Source organism: Brassica napus, chromosome C6 (genome assembly GCF_020379485.1).
Source record: "Brassica napus cultivar Da-Ae chromosome C6, Da-Ae, whole genome shotgun sequence".
Classification (NCBI taxonomy): Eukaryota; Viridiplantae; Streptophyta; class Magnoliopsida; order Brassicales; family Brassicaceae; genus Brassica; species Brassica napus.
Window position 1 is genome coordinate 33,847,744 of NC_063449.1, and position 14,230 is coordinate 33,861,973.

Here is a 14,230-nt window from a genome sequence, read left to right on the forward strand (position 1 = left end):
CTCTATCAGGTTTGATGATAAGATCCTTGAGTTCCATGCCAAGACAAAAGTTCTCGTTTGGTGGCCTCCCATTGTTCGGACTTCCTATCATTGTGGTTAGTCCCAGTCCTGCACTTTTTATATGTAGAAGAGTCCTTTCATCGAAGAAGCCAAATGAAAAATATCTTAGATGCAGTTTTAACATCAGAAACTTAAAAAGGAACCATATGATGCTTTCTTAAATACCTTTCACAACTTCTGGCCTCAGATTTAGCTACACAGATGTAACCTGGAAGTTAGATAGCAACACACCATCACAGTATGACGATGAACAAAGTGGATCCGGTGGTTGGATCCCGTAGCATCATCTTAGATGCACTAAGTCTTTCTGTGGAGATAATCTTCGTCTCTCTTAATCCATGGACAAAATCATTGAAGAATAAAGCAGATGAGGCCGTTGTAGTTGGTCTCGCCGTTTTCTTAGCCATGGATGCGGTGAGTTTGGATGATCGGGTTTGTGGATTCGATGAGAAGCCAGAGAAGCGAGTTATATATATAGGTGAAGTTAGGGTAATTGAAGAGTTTGGTTGCCATAAGATCGCAATACTAAAAGCAGCATATACTCAATGGTGAGGCTGCCACGTCTTCAAATTAATTCGTCCAATAAGAATGCTCTATTTTTCCATGTCATACCTGCTTTAGTCGAGGCATGATTTTCCCGAGACTATTCATTCTGAGCTTCTATAATTCGTAGTAGTCCCAATTAAATCAGCCCAACTCGCATCTTCCACTTTACCATCGTCGTTACCGATTCTGCAAATAGCCGTTTCTTTGAGTTATTACTCTCAATCATTCAATCCAGTTCTTTACTCCTGAGCCACGCTATCATTTCACCTCCTTTCGTTATTCCTCTTATATAAATCCTTTTGTAGAGAATATGTTCTTTAATCCTCATAAAATTTTGGTCTCAAATCGAGACGGATCAAAATCAGCTGTCGTCTTGAATCAGTGCGCACCATAACTTCTCTCTTCCACTACCTCCATATATAGTCGGCTGACATACGTCGCTGAGCAACGTCACCAGTGAAGCTATCCACGGCCGGGTCCAGTTTTGATCTAAGACGCTTATGATTTTATATCACTTTCAACTGTGGGATTTCAAAGATTTTATATGGTTAAAAGATGAAGCTTGATTTAATTGGTTTCGAGACATCCATGCCTACGATTGGCTTTGGGTCTAGAAACAATATGCTTGATGGTTTTTCTGTTGTGCCCTCCTCTGATCTTCCCCAAACAACATATGTGGGTTTTATTCTTTGATGAGATCTTTTGTGTTTATCCGCTAAGCATGTGGGTGGTTGAATTTTTTTTTAATTTTTGGGTTTAGTTTGATGGGTTTTAGAAACAAGTTGTACAGATGGTGAAGCCTGCGAAAAGAGGAACAACCACACTCGCTTTTTTTTTCTAAGGTGTCATGGTCGCTGCTGATTCTCGTGCTAAGAGAGAAGGCGAATCAATCAAGGCTCCCAATCGAGATGGAGAAGATTGAAATCAATCAAGGCTCCCAATCGAGATGGAGAAGATTGATGATACTAAGAAAGCCGGCGACTGGGTATATACTTCTTAGCTCGAATTAATTTTTGCTTGACAACCCTATATTTGATTTTGCTAAGAATCCTAATTTGTTTCATTTTATGATTCCTGTCGCTGTGTTTCTTCTTGCGTAATGGGTTCGTTTCGTACTTATTCCGTTTTGCTTTCAATTACTCTGCTTTATTCTCAGTGAATTGGTATCTTTACCCTTCTTTAAAGATCTCAAAGTGTAAGCTTTTTATGTTTCCACAATGGCTTCACATTCAATAGGTTCTTTTCCTTCCCAAATTGTTATGTTGAAGCAACGTTAGTACTGCATGCATACCTTTTTGACTCAAGTCTTTTAAGGAAGCAAATCTTTAACCATTTTATCTGTATGTACGGGATTTGGCTCAGTTTATTCGTATTTGAGTCTTGATAACTTGAAAGGCTTCCATCACATTGGTGCCTCTGTCTGTTTATATGACCCGGTCCTGAGGAGAAGATCTTCTGCGCAGGTCCTTTTGCATCTTTTATTCTCCATGGTAATTCTCTTTCTTTGTGTATGTGTTTCTGCTTAAAAATAAAATTGTTCTTTCTTTGAAACATGGACTTTATTGTATGTACAATTTTCTCTTTTGTTGATAAACTCATTGTTATTTGATATGAATTTTACTCGCACCTGTTCCATATTGCAGTGCTTCAGTGTCAATGGTCTTTAACACAAAGCTATGATTATGCAAACAAATACACTCGATGACTTTTCTAACACTTCGGGTACTGAAGATTTTCAACAACGAAAAGTACCTCCTTCACAGATTTTCAACAACAAAAGGTACCTTCCATCACGTTGTATGATTACTCACTTTCCCCCAAAATGCATATTATGAATTGGTCCTGTTGTTTTCCTCTTTGCGTTGTGTTAGCAACTGGCTAATTCATCTCTTATACAATGTGACAGACAAATGGGACACAGTAGAGCAAACGTAATCGTTTTGGCCACTTCCGAAAAGCTTCTTAGCGTTTCCATCTTCTACATTGCTAATGCTGTATTTGTTCTTGCAAGGTGGAGATGATTTAATATTCCCTTATATATCGCCATTAAGAGACTCACTCCTCATATTGTTTTATTGTTTTGATAGCCGGTTATATGTTATATGTTTGGTAAACGGAAACCAACAACTCATGTAGTATATAATATGTTCTAAAATTAGAACTGCTCTACCTCCCTATAAACTTTATCATGTTTCAAGCGTTGAGTCTCTTGATCAAATGCACGTCGTTTAGTTTCATGCTTAGAGAAAGCATATGATATTTGACTTTTTTTTATCTTTTTTTGTCCCACGACATATATATTAGCAAACAAATATCTATATAATAATAATTTTAACCAGTAGAACATATATGATACTAATAATATTGATATCCAAAAACACTTCTCAATAACTCCACCACATATATGATACAAATATATAAAAAAATTATCGTATAACATATTTTAAAAAATTCTGTATATCACATCATACTCGCAAATTAGTTTAAAAAATTTACAATATATACTTATTTCTAATAATTGAAAGAAAAATATGGACTCATATCTATAAACAATATTTGCTTCCATAATTCTCTCCAATTAAATTTACTACTTATATACATCTTCTTCTATTAATTCCGCAACCAATGTTTTTAAACCCGCCCGGACACTGAACCGGACGCCTTACCGGGTTGATGGATCACTGGGTCTACCGCGGATGAACCGCGGGTTAATAAATGAATTAATTTTATTATATAACCATATATCAGCTATGTAAATAAAAATATAGAAACTAAAGTTTAATATTTTCTAAATGTTTTTTAAAACATAAAATAATAGTTTGGATATGTATACATTTTATGTTTAAAAACATTTAGAAAATACTTAAGTTTAATTTTTATATTTTTATTTTCATTTCACTTACAAAATATCAAAAAATAGTTAACAATTTAAAATTATCTCTAACAAGGTAATAGTTATGAAATGTAAAAAAAATCAAAACATAAAATTTTCAAATATTTAAATGTCTAATGTGAATAAAAAATTAAACTTCAAATACTAAATAAACCAAAAGTAAAAGATCATTGTAATAAATTGTCAATAACATAAATAAACTAACATCAAATCACATCAACTAATTTTGATTCTCTCTACCATTGTTCACTTCATTTCCTTCAAATGACATAGTGAAATCTTCATCAAAATCTAAAAAGACACAAAATCAAACTGAAAAGAGAAAACTTAACTTTTTTTTGTCAGCACCTAATTTCTTAATTGGAAATTTAGAATATAAAACATAATTAAAAACTTTAAAAAAGTAAAAGTTATTTATTGGTTCAACCGGTGGTTCAACCGGTATCGGGTTTCGGGTTTTACTGGGTTTTTGCGGGTTTTTAAATATTGAGTTTTTCACAAAACCAAAACTGGATTTTTTTTTCTGGGCCATCGGGTTTACTGGTTCAACCGTGGGTCCGGGTCGGGTTTCAAAACACTGCCTGCAACTATATTTTGGTTAAGATATACTATCATAACTACGTGTTCTTTCCTCACATGCCGAAATATTTTAAAGACGAATATTTATTAATTTATGTCTTATTAATTAAAAAATCAGCATGATAGGTTATTATTTATGTTGTCAAAAAGTTTGAATCAAACATTAAATTGTTTATATATGACAAAAAATTTCATAAAATTTATATACTTATTATTGTATTGAAATTTTAAATACACTCATAGATTAGAAATATTATAGAAAATATCTTTATCAAAAAAATTTTACTTAGTTAATATTTAATTATATATTATTTTATATTTTAATTTAAACATTTATAATAGAAAAATATTATTTTCAGATAACAACACAATATATAGATATATATATATATATAAGAACTCTTCTTTTATAATTTTTTATTTTGAAGACTTTGTTATATTTATTTACAAGTCATTATCTACTATAACGTATACATATAATATTATTAACGTAAAATCGTTTTTTATTTATATAATATATTATATATATAATGAACAAGTAAGTAATTATAACTATTTGAAATTACATTTGTCAAAAATAAGCACAATCAATCAAAGCCCAAGATTAAATTTTTTTTTTTTGTCATCAACTTTACAGACTCATACAGACTCTGTAAACCAAACCGAGAGATATTGATCCATGTTAACGACGAAAGATGGCTGAATCCTGACACTGCGTGCTAGGCTATCCGCCCAAGATTAAAATGGTAGAATTTACAAACATATACATTGTACACATATATACATATAGTAGATACCTCTTATTTGAAAACACATAATATTATAATTCACAAATCTTTACTTCTTTTAAATTGGAATTTAATATAATAAAAATTGTGCTTTTAGAATACGACTAAATCAGTTATTTATCAAATACAAGACAAATTGTACAAAAAGAATTAAGTTTTGGCATATAAATTGAGAACGAAAACCGAACTGAAATAACATTAAAAAAAACCAAAACTAAATCAGTGTTAACAAATACCTTAACAGCTCATATATCGCTGAAACAGAAAATCCTAAACCAAATTGAATCTAAACTGAAAACTGAATGGATACCTGAATATCTTAAATACAGTTTATACACCTTAAAAATATTAATTAGCTTTATTTCTAAAATTATCAAATATTCTAACACTAATACTTATAACCGAACAACCCAAAAATGGATTACTCTATTACTGTTTATTCGAGATATTTAAAATTTTCGTAATTTCCCGGGAAAAAAATATTCAAAATATTTAAATTTATCAGAGTTATTCGATATTGTATAAAACAAAATCCAAAATGTGATTTTATACGAATTATTCAAAATTATCCAAAAATAGGAACCGAAAACCGAAATGAACTCAAATTTTATCAGGTTCCTAACATTATTATTCAAATCAAACCAAAAACCAAAATAATCAAACCGAATTTACATCCTAAAATATACACTAAATATAAATAATGATGTTAAAACAAAAACAATCTTTCGAAATATTTCATCCTAATTTTTCAAATATTATATAAAAATAAAAATATATATAATATAACAAAAAGTAAAATTAATTATTTATATATTGATATTTTATATTATATTTAGCATTAAAAATTTATAGACAAATAATATTATATTTAATATTATATTTAACATTTTCAGTGTATTTAACACATATAGTTTTTTTTAAGTTGTCTTATTTAAAGCTATGAGTATTTAAATTAGCTTTACTTTAAAATCGTAAAAAAAGATTAGAATCATTAAAAAAAATTAAATAAGATATAAATAACGTATAAATAATATATATAACAAAGAAATATGTGATGTGGAGATTAATAATATATTTACTTAATAACCTAAATATGTAAGAAAAGATACTTCATGCAGAAATGGAAGCTTTGTTATGGGCAATGGAATGTATGAAAAACTTACGACAATTTCAGGTTACGTTTGCAATGGATTTTTCTCAATTGGTGAAGATGGTTTCAACACCAGAGGATTGGCCAGCATTTGCAAGTTATTTGGAGGATATAAACAGCTTGAAGGAGAGTTTTTCCTGTGCAGAGATTTTCTATGTCCCAAGAACGCAGAACAAGCAGGCGGATAGCTTAGCCCGTAGCGCTAGGAAAGAAACGTCTTTTGTAGTTCACATGGATCAAGATCTCTCAGTTTGGTTCACAGAGTCTATATGAGTCCGTAAAGTAGATGACAAAAAAAAAAGATACTTTGGATAATAACTACAGAGTAACAAATTCTTTATTAATTATGCATTTGTTTACCATGGCCATACTTATTTTAGATAGTACAAAAATAAATTGTAAGTTTTACTCATTCCTAATTCAATTTCTATGACGAAAAAAAAATTCAATTTCTATTTATATTCTTATAACATAGAAGTAATATAGATATTAAAAACAACATTATTTGAATAAATCCGGGCGTAGCCCGGACAAAGTATCTAGTTTTTACAATAAAGAAAAGTGAGTGGGAGTGGTGGATGACTTGCGTTACTCCGGAGATCCGAAACGGCTGAGCTGAGAGAGTTTTGTTGAGGAAGATGAAGAGCAATGCATGAAAGCGTTACTACAACTCAATGGTTTTGGTGGGCCATCATTTGAGCTTCGACATAAGACAAAATGGCATAATAATTAAGCTGACATGTGACAATGACTGGCTTTGAATATTTTTGCTAATGTGGCATGTCTAGAAATCCTCTAATTTAGTTCTTTTTATATATTAGAGATATTTATAAATTATTTTTTACAAATTTGGAGGTAGTTATCTATATAATTGTTGTAAGAAAATTGGGGAATTTAGACCAATGTTTCAGGTATTATGCCCAAGACTGGCCGTGCGGCTGGCTTAACCCATTCTTCTCTCAGTCTCTCCTTTACATGTATATTCTTACTCCATTACAGCTTGTCATAAAACATGAAAGTTTAGAAACTTTGGGTTGGGTTTCCCGTAAAGTGATGGATCCTACAATTATGTTGGGGTCAAAAATGGTTACGACGAAGTTAACATTCAAAACGTCCGAAGAAGAAAATGAAAATTTTCTTCGACAAATACTTTTTCGAAATAGATTCTTTCTTACGAAAAGCTTTGCGGAGAAAACATGAGACATCAGACAAGAGCTCGAAAAAGGTCGCCACGCAACGACCGAACGCGTGTTCCGCTCGGTCGCTACGTAGAAACCGAGCTCGAGCCAAGCTCGGTCGCTACCGAGCGTCCGTTCCGCTCGGTCGCTACGTAACGACCGAACTCGGGCCGTTCCGCTCGGTCGCTACGTAGAGATCGAGCGTCCGTTCTGCTCGGTCGCTGCGTAGCGACTGAGCTAGAGCCAAGTTCGGTCGCTACGTAGCGACCGAGTGTCCGTTCCGCTCGGTCGCTACGTAGCAACCAAGCTCTTCCGAAACGTCGATACGACATTAGTCCATGCATTCTCGTCTACCCTTCGATGCTATCTCCCGAAGACCGTAGCGAACCCATTTCATGTTTCCCGCCATTCTAAGTCATCGATCAAACTTTGCGGTAAAAACCGCGGAAAGATTATTCTTTATCGAAAGAAGCCGTAATAAACGCTTCGAGTCAGAAGACGGCCCAAAGGGACCTAAGACATGACTCGAGGCCCAACTTACGATTTCTTAACCAACAGCCCGTAAGCAGCATGACAGTTTACGCTTGGTTCGCAAGGAAAGATAAATGTCAAGTTTCCGCGGATAAATATGAAATTTTGAAGACAATTACGAAGATTGGAAAAAATAGAATATCTCCATTTTTATGCTATGACGGCTTAAAGGCAGAAGAGGAAAAGCGTAAATCGATCTAGGAGCCAGTATATAAGGAGTCCTAGGCGAGAGGCATGAAGAGAGACTTTTTTCGGAGCAAACTTAGCACTTAGAGCGATTTAGGCATATTTTCGTTTTTGTTATTTCGAGCTGCGACTCAATTAGGTTTAGCCGTTTTAGGGTTGCTAGAACTAGGAATCTCGCCGACAGCTCTCGAGCTCAGGCTTATACCTTGTTGTAATGCTCAAACACGGATTCGGAATAAGATCTATTTTGCTCTCTTTTTACGATTTTTGTACTTTGTCGTTGATATCTCGTGTTCTGATTGCTTAGCATGTGGTATTAACAGATCTCCGGGACCTCTAAGAAAGTAGGGTTTTCCTAGTTTCCTAATTTAAACGGAAATCGACAGTGCGAATTTCGGTTCCCACAAATTATATATATATATATGAAAGATGTTAAATATATATATATATGAAATTTTTAAAATCCAATGGATAGAATCCCCATTGGAAGTGCTCTGATACGCAACTGTACGATGCTCCAACTTACTTATCACCTGTTTCCAAAATAAAAAAAACATGCAGACACATCTTCACTCATTAACTCTAAACCCTAAATCTATATTAGTTAACCCTAAGGTAATAAATGTCTACTTTCCTCTTTAAAAATGAGGGTAAAAATGGCTAAGATAAACATGAAAAGTGATATTATAAATGTTGTATTTTTGGCAATTTTCCATATTTCTTTATGTATAATATTTAAACTATCATGAGAAATTTTCATGTTTACACCTTTGTTGGTACAATTATTCATGTTTATCACCATTAAAAAGAATATTTTTAAAAATATATTTTTCATTAAGAGGCAAAATACTATTATACATTTGTTCTATATCTATGATTCTATATAATAAATAATTATTTGAATAAATAAAAAGAATAAAAAATAAAAAATAAATATTTTTTTTTATGTTTTTCGAATTATAATTTTCAAATTCGAACTTTCTTATAAAAAAAATTCAATATTTTTTTCATTATTTCTTTTTGAAAATCGAAATTTCTTTTTGAAACTATTTTTTATATTATTTTTATATTTATTTATATATTTATTAAAATCTTAAATTTCACATTCCAAAAACCCTATTTCTTCCTCAACTCTAAACCTAAGTCTAGATTAGTTAACCATAGGGTTATAAATATGTTTTTCCTCTTTAAAAGTGAAGGTGAAAATGGTTAATTTAAAAATAAAAAGTAGTATTATGACTGTGGTATTTTCGCAATTTCTCAACCATCTATACTATTCAACTAGGATAAGACCTGCGCCTTGGGCGGGGTGAGTTTAAGAAAAAAGTAATACGGTTATGAGAAAAAGAAAAATGATATGTTGGTCGGTTTGTTGTATATATAAATAGATAAAATATATTGTTTAAATAATATTTTATAAATTGGGTGGAGGGGGGGAATTAATTGTAACTGGGATCGTGGAGCTTCATTGAAATTTCAAATTCATTCGCAGATTTTGTTGAATATGTGAAGTCATAGAAATAAAACTTTGTTCCAATTTTTTTACTAAATGATCTTCTTATCTGATTTATATATGATTTAAAAAAACTAAAAGACGACTTTTCAGAATTTGGAATTTTAAAAAATGTTTTTACATCATTAAATAGAAATTGTTAATGTAATAAACATAAATACATAACAAATTAGTAAAAAAAATTATTTTTGTTGATTCTGGGCCAAATCATAAGGCAAGATATTTCATTAGGCCAATTTTGTAATATGATATTTTTGAGGCCCAATGTTATAATCCACTTATACTTTCCATATACATAATTAACCAATTTTTTTTTCTTCGGAATATACCCTATCCTTCGTCTCCATTTCATCGCTTCGGAACAAACAACGCTCAAATATTCTTCGAACCTGCATGCGAAATGAATTCACCTTCCACAGATCTTCAGTGAAATGAATCGAAGGTTGTATGTACTCTACCGAGTTATGTATTAGCTCCGTCAATCAAAAGCTATAAGGTTAGTCTCATTGTGTTGTCCCCAAAGATCTGGAATATTTGTTCTTAATTTATCGAAGTTTGATTCATCTGTGAAATTATTTTTTGCTTCAGATCCCTGGGAATATACAAATAAATCAGATCAAACTCTTACGGTGTCTGTTAATGGAGATGATATATTTGTTCTGAAATAAGAGAAGATGCGGCAAAAGAGCACATGGAGCTTCAATCATTCAGCTAACTTCTCATTGCCTCAGTAGGTTTGCAAATACATAACAAACACTCAAAAACAGAAATTTCAATTGACATAATTTTCTTTTCTTTCAACCTCAGAACATGTGTCTTTTCCCTGGATCGGCTCCATATAACACCTTCAGATTATGTACAAATCCTCACTCCTTTGATGTCGATAAGGTATGTTCTGTACAGAATATGCGGGTTTGAATCAGATCAAACGCACAATCCAAAGCGAAATGGAAAGAGTAGGATTTAATTTCCTCCAAATCTAAGATGAAAAGGGCCATCTTTAAAACAAATGTGTTATGTTTTCCTGTAGTCTACAAACATTTCATCGGTTCTTATTGTTAATAAACTCCGTAATTGTGTTCTTCAACTGGATTAGACAAACAAAAGGTCTCGGATTAAACAGCGAAACATAAATAAAGTGTACTTGCCGATATAAGTATTATAATTTGGTAGTCAGTATATGTAATCTTAAAAGCTTCTGTAATGGATAATAGTTATATTGCAGAGAGATTGACAATCAAGAGAAAGATTGTAGATTGAAAGCTCAGCCGCTGTCTACTAATCAGGTTAGAATGAACGATCTTTACTCTGTTGTTTTGTCTATTAAAACAGAAACCAGAAAAGTTTATAAAAACTGCAATATGATATAATTGAATGTATAAAGAACATAGCAAATCACATAAGCACTCAGAGGATTCAACCCAAGAGTCTATATAAAATACCTTGCAATGAACTTCCCAACTTCAATCATCGGAGGATTCAACCCAATTTCACTGACATTGTAGGCATTGCTCACACTTCTTTCTTCTGTTAGAAATTTCAACATGTCAGTTAGGGTATCACTTAAAACATAGGTATATAATTATGAAGGAATGTATCTTACCCTTCCACACTTTGATTTTTGCAAAGCGTAAAACCAAGACAGTTGAATGTTCATCGCGAACTTGCATAGCCTCGCTAACATCAGAGGTGAATTTACCCCAAAGCACCATTGGAAGTCTTTCATCACTAACATACCAAAAATTTATATTATTTATTTAGTTATATGTAAAATATGCTATGCGATAGATTAAAGTAATGTATAAGTATAAGTAAAACCAAAACTTACTCAGAATTTCGCAACTCTAAGGAGACCTTCTCTGTCTCCTTCCCATTCACATTAATATGCTCAATATGACTTATTTCAACAATCTGGCCGATAACATCTGAAGAAAAAGAACATAAAAAGAGTTATCACATCTACTTATACAAACAGTTTTCAAAATTCAAAATGTTACCAATACGTACCAACCAAGTAATCGGGGTTTAGAGTTCCATCGAGCACTTCTGTGTACTTCACTGGCTCGAAACCTGCTAAATCCTCAGGCAATTTCTCACACGATCGAACACAGGTCGTGGACAGGAAGCTTAATCTTGTAAGGATGGTTTGTAGTTCTGTAGGAACCACATGAATGAGTCACTGAAAAACTAATCAGCATCAACGACTCTCCTTGGATTAAGAAAGGAGAGAATCAAGAAACCAATTCTTTTTTCACCGTGGCATGAATTTTACCACCCTGTAAAATTATAAAAACACAAAGCGTGTCAGACTTAACAGTATTCAAAAACGACAAACTATAAGTATTCAAAGTAAAACGTACAAAACACGACACCTTAAGATCGCATAGAACCATCTCAATGGTTTCACCTCCAGCAGCTGAATACTGTTTTCACAACCGAATCACTTTCACCTTGATCTTCCACATAGTTTTGAAAGGCTTGACATCGACAACAGCATTGATAGACATTATTTCTAGCACAGACTTTTTTTTTTTGCTGATTTGCTTGTTTGTAAGATGATGGAATTGAATTGGTGCTAGGAATCGTTTATATAGGAATATTTTTAGGTTAACTTCGACGAATAAATTCACATTAATTGATACTCAATCGACATATTGAATTTTCCGAATCTAACGCAAAATTAATTTCAATGTAAGACTTGGTGCCAAAGTTTCCGTGTTTTAAATACACAATTTACATTTCTTTAGATTCAGGCTTGGTTATGAAGGCAAAATAATTCGCATAATATTTTCTACCTCTTATACGGAAGGTTGTACTTTTGACTTGTCATATCAACAGCAAATCCTTAATGTATCTTCCTTATCTAACTTCACATTAATTCCGATCGAAGCCTTGGAGCAATAGTATTCATGTATTTACTCGAAAATTCCCTGTTTAACATCTACAATGCTTATCAAGACACATTTAATTCTTACAATATTTTATACCTCAACTTCGGCCACTGGTTCTTTGAATACAAATAATTTCGAAAACTATTTCATTAGATTAACACGAACAGTTTTCCATTCAGGTTAGGTTTAATTATAGATGGAACATAAACTGAATTGCTAATACAATATATACATATTCAACATAAACTGAATTGCTAAGCTAGGAAAATATATTCGTTTTTTAATAAACTCACACAAATACGACCAATGCTTCATACGCGAACCTTTTAATAATCAATCATACTTATATATTGCCTAAACTGGATGTATTAGTCTTTGTATTAATGTTGATGATAACTTTAATATTATAAACCGCTCTGATTATATCATCGATTTGGACTCGGTACAAAGTTGAAATGTTTTGACCTGCGACCATGCCAGCACAATGAAAACACTTTAAATTTGACATATTGACATCAACATCTTTCTATCAAACACGTACCACGTATATAGATACATAGACTAATATGAATTGTGTTCAACAAATTAAAAAGAAAGACTACTAATAACTTTATGTTTTTCTATATATTTTTTTATTTTACATAATGAATAATCAATTAAACGGTTAAATTGGTTGAAGCAGAACCCAAGAACACAACAGACACACATCAATGGAGAACAGAGATGAGGAGAGAGTTGAGAAGCAGAACATTTGCAACACATATATCTACGACCAAAGCTCCATCGAAAACGACTTCAAGTTAACCGGCGTCGTTGGAGCTATTATATTTAACGTTATGATATTCACCAGGATATATAAGACTGTCCACATTTACCAGGATATATATGACTGTCCATATCAATTCGAACTTATATTTTCCTACGACGCTTACTTTTACATTATGCTCCACCGAAACTCTTAATAAAGCACGACGTCATATTATTTAAGTTCTATAAAACTGCTACATAGGAATGAGGCTTTTTTAATTCTTACAAAATTCAGGTTATAACTTTTCAAAATCTTCTCAATTAATATATAAGGGATATTGCTAATCATTCTGAACAAACCAAATAAATTAATTTAGAATCAAAACTGAATATCTTTATTCATATATCCAAACCTTCAAACAATGTCCAATATTAATTATACCTATAAAATATAGTAAGTAAAACGTACCCAGGCAATTAAAATATTTGATATTACGAAATCAACAACTATGTTTCCAAATAAATTTTTCCTCCTTCATTCGGGAACAGTTTATAGTAAATGAGTGATATTGTAACTATTTACCATCCAAACTATAGCCCTCATTTTCGTTATCAATTATATTTAAGAAAATAATATATTATCTATATTTTGTTTCCTAATATATTCATCATCATTTGACTTGCGGAATACGTAACAATAAATTAAATATTTTCTCAATAATTGCTACTCAAGCAATTTCCTATATATACGCTAACAACAAGATTTTATGGAAACAATTTATAGAATTGCATTTTTACGTAATGTTTACTAAGCCCATAAATAATTTATTATTAATAAAATTTTATTCACATTCACATTTTTTTAATTATAAAAATTAATCGGCCGTTTTTATATATTAAAGATTTTATAGAAGTTGAAAAACCATTGTATTTTTTATAATCATGTATACATAATTTATAATTTATATATGGCATATTAAGTCATAATTATTTATTTCTTCATATTTTAATTTCCTAAACATTGTTTTCTATATATCATATACAAATCTCTAATTAGGTATATATTTTGAATTTGTTTATATGATATCAAATTCGATTATTTGTCATACGTAGATGGTTTAATACAAAAAAAAAATCATGACTTAGTGAATGTAATACAACCAAATAT